Source organism: Choristoneura fumiferana, chromosome 23, assembly GCF_025370935.1.
Source record: "Choristoneura fumiferana chromosome 23, NRCan_CFum_1, whole genome shotgun sequence".
Lineage (NCBI taxonomy): Eukaryota > Metazoa > Arthropoda > Insecta > Lepidoptera > Tortricidae > Choristoneura > Choristoneura fumiferana.
Window position 1 is genome coordinate 1,144,362 of NC_133494.1, and position 12,141 is coordinate 1,156,502.

The following is a 12,141-nucleotide window of genomic DNA, read 5'->3' on the forward strand; positions in this document are numbered from 1 at the left end:
TTAGTTTCTCTACAGTTTTATACTCTCGATCCAGTATTTTATCTAAGCAGATTAGAATATAAGTCCTTCAATCGTCACCAACCGTACTTATAACTAAATATCATTAAAAATTATCACAAGATTATTCGATTTATGCGATAAATATTGTATGTTTGAGACTGGTGTTTACAAAAAATATTTTATATTTTGATGTGTGGTTCTGTATTGATGAATCAACATACGTAGTTAGTACTTCGACTACTCCACGACTTTATCGACAGTACCAGAAAATTATGTACCTACTCGAATGTATGCCAATTATTATTATTATTCTCGTTTTCGAGTCCCGGTCTCTTGGGAGGCTTGCGCAGGGACACCAAATAATATGTAAATGATAAAAGCGACATAATAATTAGGGATAGTAAAACAAAAAATATTTCTATCAAAAGTATTACTATACATAATTATGTCGCTTTTATCATTTACTTATTTGAAAAGAGTTTCTTAAATATTCCGTCGTGAAACTTTTAATATTGTTTTTAATTAAGACCTAACGAAATGTAAGTGGCCAGTATTTAGTATGCCGCGTCGCGTGCACGTTTCTCTAAAGAGATTTCAATCATTAATTCGTTTTAGGTCTTGTTGCAGAAAAATGTATGGTTAAGTATTTTATGTAAAGATATCTCCCTGTTCTCTCACAGCTATAGTTTAAAAAAAATACATGTTATAGTTCATTTGTGAGTGTATCACTGGTGAAAAAATTAGAGCGGTCTCTAAAGTGGAAGTAAATAATAAAAAAATATGAAATCTTCAGTCAGCATTTTTTTTTTCTATGACATAATGAAAACGTTATTCATTTCAAATAATCATCTGTAGTGAATGTACAATATTTGTGATTCACGCTAAGATAGGTTGAAAAAAAAAGATACTGAAGAAAAAATATATTTTATTTTTTAATTTTATACAAAAAACTATTAAGTTTGGGGGGGGGGGCTGAAATTTTGCCAATTTTTTATAAATGTAGAGCCATCATCCATAAAAATTACGAGCCCAAACTCGATGGGGCAGAATCACTTAGCTTATCCTGGCACGGCCTTTTTAATCAAGTTCCTATCAAAATTAATATGTCACTAAAGTCGAACTTTCAAATTGACAGACACGGGTACACTACATAAATACGAAAAACGAAATTCCGAAAGTCAGAATCACGAACTTTAAAATACCGATTTTTATAATTCTCAATGTTTAAAACTCCTAATATCACTATTCCGATTCTTCATAAATCCGAATTTCAATGAACCGAACGATAAGAAGTCCGACTCAATCATCATCATCATCATCATCCCAGCCTATATACGTCTCACTGCTGGGCACAGGCCTCCTCTCAGAACAAGAGGGCTTGGCTTGGTCCGACTCAATAATAATCCGAAATTTCAAAAATATGAATTCCGATTTTCAGCACTGTGACGCAAGGTCGACGGAGCTCCGCTCTATTCCACGCAATTGACAAGATTTCATTTTTTTAACACCTGTAAATTATTACTACAGGAATCGAACGAGTTTTGCCTCCTGAACTTGGGAAAATATTTATTATAATTTATTTCTCCATATAAACAAATACAAAAAATTTAAAAAAATTGTCTGAATTTGCCAACACTACCACAGAATAGATATGTCTATATGAACTGGTTTTTTGGCTCTTTTTGTATTTTTGTTTAATTCTAAATGTTTATTTGATTTTTCCACAATAAGGATGGCATAATTTAATTACTGTCACTATGCAACAGTTACAATCAGGTTCCAAAGAACTTTTTGGTGCCATTAGAAGCGATTCCGATGGTGTCTTAAAAGTACAAACACATTTGTGAAAATAAAGAAAATGAAAGGAAGCGTTAATTGCTGAAAAAACAATACATCTCTTGAAATCCATATATAACAACATTTTAGAAATAGCCGTATATGTGTAGCAAATTAGTTGACATGAGAATTACTTGACCAAAGTCCACATCTTTAGCGGGCAAGTGGTTTGGTGCCACCAGAAAGAGGAGATGGGAGCGAGGACAACGAGGAACTGGCGGCAGAGCCGCCGGTGGAGCGCCAACAGTGGGCAGCGGTGGACAGACGGGTGTTGGTCAGGAGGGACGCGCCGCACACGGAGGTGGCACCATTAGTCAGGGTGGACGAGACCATTAAACCGAAATCAGATAGGATCAGAACAAAAAAACTGACTTGACAATTCATATTTTTCGAAAAACAATTTCGAAGATATTTTTTTTATAATTTAAGCTTAAATCAAACTTAAGTTATTTCCAAGAACTCACCTGGTATGGGAACTGTCCAAGGGAGGCAGGAGAGCCGCCTACAATCCTGGAGCCATCGAAGTCCAAAGCCTCCTCAGCGGCCTTGATGCGGGCGGCCTCTGGGATACCAATGGCATTGTGGTAGTCGAATTCGATCGGGACGTCGAACTCTTCGGCTACCGCAGAGCCCACCAGAGCCACCAAAGCCAAGGCAACCAAGAATCTCATATTGCTGGATGAATACGAATGTGCCTGTCGTTAGTTTCTCTACAGTTTTATACTCTCGATCCAGTATTTTATCTAAGCAGATTAGAATATAAGTCCTTCAATCGTCACCAACCGTACTTATAACTAAATATCATTAAAAATTATCACAAGATTATTCGATTTATGCGATAAATATTGTATGTTTGAGACTGGTGTTTACAAAAAATATTTTATATTTTGATGTGTGGTTCTGTATTGATGAATCAACATACGTAGTTAGTACTTCGACTACTCCACGACTTTATCGACAGTACCAGAAAATTATGTACCTACTCGAATGTATGCCAATATTATTATTATTCTCGTTTTCGAGTCCCGGTCTCTTGGGAGGCTTGCGCAGGGACACCAAATAATATGTAAATGATAAAAGCGACATAATAATTAGGGATAGTAAAACAAAAAATATTTCTATCAAAAGTATTACTATACATAATTATGTCGCTTTTATCATTTACTTATTTGAAAAGAGTTTCTTAAATATTCCGTCGTGAAACTTTTAATATTGTTTTTAATTAAGACCTAACGAAATGTAAGTGGCCAGTATTTAGTATGCCGCGTCGCGTGCACGTTTCTCTAAAGAGATTTCAATCATTAATTCGTTTTAGGTCTTGTTGCAGAAAAATGTATGGTTAAGTATTTTATGTAAAGATATCTCCCTGTTCTCTCACAGCTATAGTTTAAAAAAAATACATGTTATAGTTCATTTGTGAGTGTATCACTGGTGAAAAAATTAGAGCGGTCTCTAAAGTGGAAGTAAATAATAAAAAAATATGAAATCTTCAGTCAGCATTTTTTTTTCTATGACATAATGAAAATGTTATTCATTTCAAATAATCATCTGTAGTGAATGTACAATATTTTTGATTCACGCTAAGATAGGTTGAAAAAAAAGATACTGAAAAAAAAATATATTTTTTTTTACAAAAAACTATTAAGTTTGGGGGGGGGGGGGCTGAAATTTTGCCAATTTTTTAAAATGTAGAGCCACAATGTAGAAAAATATCACTGATTGGGCAGAATCACGATGGGCAGAATCACTTAGCTTATCCTGGCACGGCCTTTTTAATCAAGTTCTATCAAAATTAATATGTCACTAAAGTCGAACTTTCAAATTGACAGACACGGGTACACTACATAAATACGAAAAACGAAATTCCGAAAGTCAGAATCACGAACTTTAAATACCGATTTTTATAATTCTCAATGTTTAAACTCCTAATATCACTATTCCGATTCTTCATAAATCCGAATTTCAATGAACCGAACGATAAGAAGTCCGACTCAATCATCATCATCATCATCATCATCCCAGCCTATATACGTCTCACTGCTGGGCACAGGCCTCCTCTCAGAACAAGAGGGCTTGGCTTGGTCCGACTCAATAATAATCCGAAATTTCAAAAATATGAATTCCGATTTTCAGCACTGTGACGCAAGGTCGACGGAGCTCCGCTCTATTCCACGCAATTGACAAGATTTCATTTTTTTAACACCTGTAAATTATTACTACAGGAATCGAACGAGTTTTGCCTCCTGAACTTGGGAAAATATTTATTATAATTTATTTCTCCATATAAACAAATTGACATTAGTGTGAATTGAAAGAAATGTGATCGTTTTTCAATGAAATTTTACAACACACTACTAACAACTTCCACGATGAGCCAAAAAAATTTTTTTTTTTAAGCGAGGCTATTAAATTCGTCCATAATTGAATAAATTTACATAATTATATATCATTGCTTGAAATTGCATTGAATTTTTTCCGCAACCGACCTTCGAAGTGTAAACATCAACGTCCGATCAAAGTCGCGAAAAAAAATAGTTAACAGTGTCATACAATCAAAAGTACTACTGCACAACGTCAAAAAAGAAGCCTTGAAGTGTTGGAGATATTAATTGAAGTGAAATCGGCACATTACATCACAAATAAAGAAGAAAGTTCATCTACAACATTTTAAGGTTAGAGGGTAGACGTTCAGAAGAGATTGAACTTGACAACCTTGACAGTTACTTTGTCAGCTAAAGAACGACTGACATATACGCCAGTGTTGCAAGTGTTGAAGAATATTTCTACTAATTTCTACTATTGGGTTTCGTTCCATCCGGAAAAACAATAAAAATGGAGGCACAATTCCAACTTTTGTTTGATAAAATGAAATTGGAAATGCAACATCAAAATGAGGAACTTACTGAATCTATTATTAATAATATAATGGTACGAATGGATGAGAAGCTAATCCCTATTATAGAAGAAAATAAAAGCTTGAAATTAAAAGTAGAAAACCAGGAAAAAGAGTTAGAATTCTGGAAAAGGGAAAGAAGGAACAACAACATTGTAATATTTGGCATGGAAGAAACAGAAAAATCTACACTAGAAGTAATAAATAACATAAAAGAAACCTTTAAAAGTGATATAAATATTGAAATCGAAGAAAACGGAATAAACAACATATACCGCATAGGGAATAAAAATAGAGAAGGTAATAAACCGAGACCAATCCTCTGTTCTTTCGTAAACGGGTGGAAAAAGAGAGAGATAATGAAAAAGAAGAAGGATCTCAAGAAGATATATGTCACTGAAGACTATCCCAAGGATGTTTTGGCTAAAAGGAAAGCTTTACAAGCGGAGTTGGTAGAAGAAAGGAAGAAAGGAAAAATAGCGTTCTTGAAATATGATAAGCTCGTAGTGAAGGAAAATGAATCAATTAGTGATAAAAGGAAACGAGAAACATCTTATTCCCACATTCTCCGAATAATCAACCTAAAAAACATCAACCTTCCACATCCTTCAAGGGCAATAGAATCAACGCATTTGATGCGATGAGGAATAGATCCAACTCTCTAAGTAACCCCTCTACAAACAAACAACAATAGCAACCAACTCTCGGCAGACGGAAAATACAACAAAGTAAAGAAACAGAAACACATACAAAAAAGCAACATCCTCCCCAAGCCGACTGGTCATCGTGGGGGAAACGACCAACACCCTCTAAGAATAAAAAATCAAAAAATAAATAACAATTGCGACTTACACATAGCGTCATTTAACGCACGATCACTAAGAACCCCAGAAAAACTAATTGAATTAGAGACAGCAATCAACGAAATTAAATGGGATATTATTGGAATAAGCGAAATGAGAAGATTAGGAGAAGGTATAGAAGATTACGGAAAGTACATATTACATTACAAAGGAGAAACACCAGGTCAGTATGGATTGGATTTTTGGTAAAACGGGAATACAGTGACAGAATAGAGGAATTGAGAGGAATATCCGAAAGAATAGCTATTCTAAACATTAAACTTCCCATACAGACTAGCAAAGAGGAATATTGGTCAATAATTCAGGCATATTCACCAACTGAATCAGATAAAAAAGAAGATGTAGACAAAATAGAGCTTTTTTACCAAAACCTCCAAAGAACTGTTGATACTGCGCACAAAAATGTTATATTAATGGGAGATTTTAACGGTCAAATTGGGGAATGCCGAGCAGGAGAAGAGTATGCTATAGGAAGATACGGCCATGGCAAAAGGAGCAAAAATGGAGAAAGATTGGTGAACTTTGGTTTAGAAAACAAACTTAGTATTATGAATAGTTTCTACAAAAAGAAAAAGAATAAGAAATGGACTTGGACTTCCCCAAATGGATTGTATAAAAATGAAATTGACTATATTATGACAAATAAACCAAACTTTTTTAAAGATTTATCAATCATACATAACCTAAATTTTAACTCAGACCATAAAATGATTCGTGCGACATTACAAGGAACTCAGGTAAAGAAAAGTCGGAGGTTGCAAACTAATTCTACACGTTATGTAAACATTAAAATGAATGAAGAGCAAATGAACAACTTACAAGGAACTTTGGATAAAAGGGAAGGAAAGAGTACAATAAATCAACTCAGGATAAATACTGTGATTTTGTAAATAGCCTTAAAACTGAAGTCAGAAAAATAAATACACGTAATAAAACAATACTGTCTACAGAAACAACTCAACTACTGAAGGAAAGAAAATTGCTTCTACAGGGCACGAAAAACAAAGAGGCTCGTAAAAATATTGCAGAAGTAAGTAAAAGGATCAACGAACAAATAAGAAAAGACAGAAAAGAGAATAGGGCAAACTCTTTCCAATATCATATTAAAAAAACAGGCGGAGTAAAGAAAGCGTTTAAAGAGTTAGAATCAAAGAAAGATTGGATGCCAAATATGAAGGATAAACGGGGAAAATGCTCTAGCAAAAGACTTGAAATAGTAAATATTGCTACGGATTACTACAAGGACCTGTATAAAAACAAAACTAGTAAAGCTACAGAGACTGTGATAGATGAAACACAAGATTCAGATCCTATACCACCTATCCTGGAAGAAGAAACCGAAAGAGCTATTATGACGCAGAAGTTAGGGAAAGCACCTGGCCCTGATCAAATCACCAATGAACTTCTTAGAACATTAAGTCCAGTGATCGTTCCCAAACTAACTAAACTATTTAACGAAATAATAAATACAGAAAATATCCCAGATGATTGGACAAAATCAGAGATAGTTTTATTACATAAAAAAGGAGACAAGGGAGACATTGGCAATTATAGGCCAATAAGCCTAATGTCTAATATATATAAGATCTTTTCAAAGATATTACTATCTAGATTAACTAACACCTTCGATGAAAATCAGCCGAAAGAGCAAGCTGGATTTAGGAGCAACTTTTCGACTTTAGACCATATTCACGTCCTCCGGCAGATACTTCAGAAATATAAAGAATACAATAAAATATTCTACTTGGGCTTCGTAGATTTCAACAAAGCGTTCGATTCCTTGGAACACCACTATATATGGGAATCATTAAAGAGACAAGGGGTTCATGGAAAGTATATACGCATACTCAAGAAAATTTACGGGAAAAGCACAGCAAAGATAAAACTGGAAATGAAAGGCGATGAGTTCCCAATTGAAAGAGGAGTCCGTCAAGGAGACCCAATTTCGCCTAAGATATTTGCAGCTGTATTGGAAATGATTTTCGTAAAACTGGATTGGGATAATTTCGGACTTAACGTAAACGGAGAGAAACTAAGTCATTTGAGATTCGCTGACGACTTAATACTTTTTTCTGAGTGCCCCAAGATCTTGGAAAAAATGCTACAACAATTATCAGATGAAGGTGCAAATGCAGGTCTCTCAATGAATATATCAAAAACAAAAATAATGACCAACTCTCCACAAAAGGATGTCATAAAAATTAACAATCAGCAAATAGAATATGTTAACGAATATATTTACTTGGGACAATTAATATCACCAACAGACAATATGCAAAAAGAAATTGATAGAAGAATAGCTAACACCTGGAAGAGATTTTGGTCGTTAAGCGAAATAATGAAAAACAAAGAGATGCCGATGACGGAGAAGCGCAAAGTGTTCAATACCTGTATCCTGCCATGTCTGACATACGCATGCCAAACTTGGGCCTTAACAGAGCAACAGCAAAATAAAATCAATATATGTCAGAATGGAATAGAGAGAAGTGTATTGGGCGTAAGGAGAACAGATAGAATTCAGTTGAAAAAACTAAAGAGAAAAACTAAATTCAAAAAAGTTCAAACAGTATGTAGAAAATTGAAATGGCGCTGGCAAGACATATGTTGAGGGAAAAGAGGGAAAAGTGGACTAGAATAATAACTGAATGGTACCCTAGAGGAAGCAGAAGAAGCAGAGGTAGGCAGTTTAAGAGATGGGAAGATGATTTTAAGAAAGTAGTAGGCCCAGAATGGTTACGCACGGCAAAGGATAGAAGCAAGTGGAAAGCCTTAGAGGAGGCCTTTGTCGAAAGACAAGCTGTTATGAGGAGAGGATCGACCGAATGCCGAGAAGGAGATTTAGTAATAAGTTAATTATTTTCTTACCTCTTTTGCAACTTACACTAATTGTTGTAAAATAAGTTAGAAGCAAACAGCAATAAAGGCTTATTTTATTTTTATAAACAAATACAAAAAATTTAAAAAAATTGTCTGAATTTGCCAACACTACCACAGAATAGATATGTTTCCTTTGAAGATTGGTTTTTTGGAATCTTTTTGTATTTTTTATTTCAATTCCAAATGTTTCCTTTGCTTTTTCCACCAGAAAAAGGAGCTGGCATAATTTTAATTTTGTCTCTATGCAACGTCTACGTCAGATTTACTAAAGATTTACTTTTTTATTTATTAGCAAGTATTCAAACAGCTTTATTAGCAAGTATTCAAACACATTTTGAAAATAAATTTACTGATAGGTAGCGTTATTGCTGAAAAAACAATACCTCTTCTTGTAGTCGGGTAAAAAACAGCATTTTAGGGTATACGCCGTATATGTATAGCAAATTAGCCTTACATAGAATTATTTCCCAAAGAACCGTATCTTTCTCGGGCTAAAGGTGGTTTTCCACCAGCGAGACGAGACGAGAATCGAAATTTGTATGGCGGCGCCCGCGGCGGCTCGCGGCGGGCGCGCGAGAAAGCATACAAATTTCAATTCTCGTCTCGTCTCGTCTCGTCTCGCCTCGCCGGTGGAAAATCATTAAAGAGCAATATAAATTATGTTATCGTGAGTATTTTCTTCTAGCACAAGTCGCCACTTTTTCGCCTATCCAACTGCACACAGTTAGTTATAATATAAGCTTAATATAAACTTAAGCTTAAGCTCCACCTCGTTTATATGTTCATTTCTAATCTTGCACGTTACTTTTGATCCACTTTAAGCCTGGGTTTCCACCAGAGATGTACGAAGATGTATTGCGAGGAGTGTGTTTGCCACGAACCAATAGAAACGCTTCATTTACCCATCCTCGCTCAGTATAGCTCTAGTGGAAGAAGATCGGCGGAGCGAGAATAGGTCGATGAAACGTGTCTATTGGTTCATGACAGCCAGAAGGCAGTGGTGATTTTCCACCGGCGAGGCGAGACGAGAATTGAAATTTGAACTTGCCTTCGAAATCCAAAAGCTTAATGGTTACTTGACCTGAAATGTATATTTCAGAACTAAATTATTATTATTATTTTAAAATTTATGACGGTGGAAGCATTCTACACTTCCACTGAACGTAGATATAATTTAGATATAGTTAGTGTTTAGTATTGTAACTAAGGGACCCCATACATCCCTGTATTTCCTGTATTATTATTTTTCGTATTTTTTTTTCTTTAATTGTATAATATAGTTTTTAAGTATTTTATTTGTAATTATATTTTGATGAAAAAATGACTTTCTGCCAAGTTTCTTGCGGCGCATTCTTCTTGGCGATGATGGTCTTTCCGAAAGCGCTGGTAGTTTAAAAAAATGACGTGTAAAAGTGCCCATTGCGGCCTATTTACTGAATAAATCATTTGAATTTGAATTTTGTATTGCGGCACCCATGGCGGCTCGCGGCGGGCGCGCGAGAATGCATACAAATTTCTATTCTTGTATCGTCTTGTTTCGCCTCGCCGGTGGAAAATCACCAGGATCGGATTGACTTGAAATTTGGTATAAATAATGAATTTTGAATGAATGATTAGAATATTATCAACATAAGTACGTGCATTGGGTCGATTCCAGCGCAGGCAGTTTGGTAGTTTGCCCCTACTGCCTACTCTATGCATACTATACCTAGTAAGGGTAAAGTTGTCCGCCACGCCTGACATTGAAAAAAAAAAAAAACTTTTTTTTACACTTCTTCACTACAAATTGCGGAACCCTAATCACAAGATTAGTTAAGGAAAATCCAAAATGTAGAAAGATAACACTGATTGTGCATTAGGGCCGGGCAAAGCCAGTCAGTGTCTTGGCACGCTGTAGCTGCTAGGTACGTTATAGCCAGCCCTACTCGTTTGTTACTAAATTTAGAGCAAAATTACCGCCATCGTATAAAATTAGTACAGAACCGGGTGTTGAGCACACCACTAAAGAATGGCGAAAATAGGTGCTTTATTTGAAACTAGCTGTTGCCCGCGACTTCGTCCGCGTAGAATTCGTTTATCGCTATCTCGCGGAAAATATGCATTTTTCCGGGATAAAAACTATCCTATGTCTTTCTCCGAGACTCAAACTATCCATATACCAAATTTCATCTAAACCAGCTCAGTGGTTTAAACGTAAACAGGTAACAAACAAACAGACTTACAAACGCTCGCATTTATAATCTTAGTAGGATAGCCTTAGTGCTCTAATTAACTATCTTTACTAGATTAAGATTGGTTTTTTGGAATCTTTTTGTATTTTTTATTTCAATTCCAAATTTTTACTTTTACGGTCACCCGTAGAACCTAAATTGAAAATACAAACTGAAATAAAGATGCACAGAAAAAACAGAAAAATAAGACCATCACTGGGAATCGAACCCAGGTCCTCGGTAATCCGTACCGCGTGCTATACCGCTACACCACTGATGGTCAACGGTACCGACACGAATTTCCCCTATGCACCTCATATCTCAGCTTGTTTGTTTCTTACTTAGTCACTTAAGCAGTGACGCTAGCGACATCTATGCCGTAGCCCTCATCGAGAAACTTTTTTTGACCATCAGTGGTGTAGCGGTATAGCACGCGGTACGGATTACCGAGGACCTGGGTTCGATTCCCAGTGATGGTCTTATTTTTGTGATTTTTCTGTGCATCTTTATTTCAGTTTGTATTTTCAAGTTATCTTTACTAGTACAAAATAAAACCCTGTCATTTTGCAATACTTATTTGGCTATCTGTTTCCACTAGAGCTGTGCTGTGCGAGGATAAATAAATGCGTTTCTATTGGTTAATTAAAAGCACATTCCTCCCAACATATCCACGCGCATCTCTGGTGGTAACTCAGCCTCATTGGTGTGTGTGAAGTTCTCGGCTCACAATCGGCCCGTATCGAAATTCATAGTACATTGTGTCTTAAGGGCGGTAAACAAGGAATTACAAACGAGAGTCTATTAGAAGCCCGAAGTCGAAGACTGAGGACTTTAATGAGTCGATGTTCGTAATTCTAGTACCGCCCGTGCGACATACAATGTTTTTCATCACATTTGCGAGTAAAATTGTATATTTGTAAAAGAAAAACTAAGATTTTTCCAACATTGCCGATACCGCTGACTACGCTCTTGGCAGCGCCAGCCTCCGCGGCACCCCACCCCACGTAGCATGTGCCCAACCTGCGCGCGCCGCGCTGCAGCACGCCATGCAGTATCACACTCATTTACCGACCTTGGGCTTCATGACAAGAAAATTAGTACGGGCAATGACTCATTTACCGACCACGGGTTTCATGACAAATGTTTCATGGTAAATGAGTCATTGCCCGTACCAATTTTGCTGTCATGAAGCCCAAGGTCGTTAAATGAGTCAATGCGGGACTGCGTGCTGCGGGAGGGGGAGGGCGGCGCTATCAAAAGCGCAGCCTAAGGTATCGCCAATATTTGGAACAATTATATTTTATCTTTTAGTTATAAAATTTTACTCGCAAATGTGATGAAAAACATTGTGTGTCGCACGGGCGGTCGTTACTACAATTACGAACATCGACTCATTAATTTCTAATAGACTGTCGTTCGTAATTCCTTATTTACCGCCCTTAAGACACAATGTACTATTTAT

General features: G+C 36.1%; 1 pseudogene; it reads left to right on the forward strand.

Annotated features, from left to right (window-relative positions):
* The first annotated feature begins 4,313 nt into the window (after positions 1-4,313).
* Positions 4,314-5,491, forward strand: LOC141441280 (uncharacterized; annotated as a pseudogene).
* Positions 5,492-12,141: the final 6,650 nt, after the last annotated feature.